The sequence below is a fragment of the Sinocyclocheilus grahami genome, unplaced genomic scaffold, assembly GCF_001515645.1.
Source record: "Sinocyclocheilus grahami isolate Dianchi unplaced genomic scaffold, SAMN03320097.WGS_v1.1 scaffold24435.1, whole genome shotgun sequence".
NCBI classification, from domain to species: domain Eukaryota; kingdom Metazoa; phylum Chordata; class Actinopteri; order Cypriniformes; family Cyprinidae; genus Sinocyclocheilus; species Sinocyclocheilus grahami.
This window is the reverse complement of record NW_015519477.1, coordinates 2,386-2,789: the sequence shown is the minus strand read 5'-3', so window position 1 is coordinate 2,789 and position 404 is coordinate 2,386.

Genomic DNA, 404 nt, shown 5'->3' with positions numbered 1-404 from the left:
ATTTTTATTCAGATGCTCAAACTGAGCAAAAATATGAAATTTGGTACAGATGTTATATCTGTGGCCAAAAAGGAAGATTACATTTGAAATATAAATTTCAATAGTTTGTAATGTATATCAAAGAGATTTGAACAATATAACAGATTGCTTACATAAAATGCATATATAAGTTCCTGTTTTCACTGTTTATCTTCCAATACTATATCTTGAGATGATATATAAATCCCTCTTTAAATTAAGATAGTTCACCCATAAAATGTAAAAATCACACTCAGGTTGTTCCAACCCTGCGTTTCTTTCTTCTGCCGAATACTAAAGAAATTTTTCTGAAGAATGTTGGTAACCGAACAGTTGCTGGTTAGCCATTGACTTCCATAGTATAGAGGGAAAAAATAGAAAGAAAC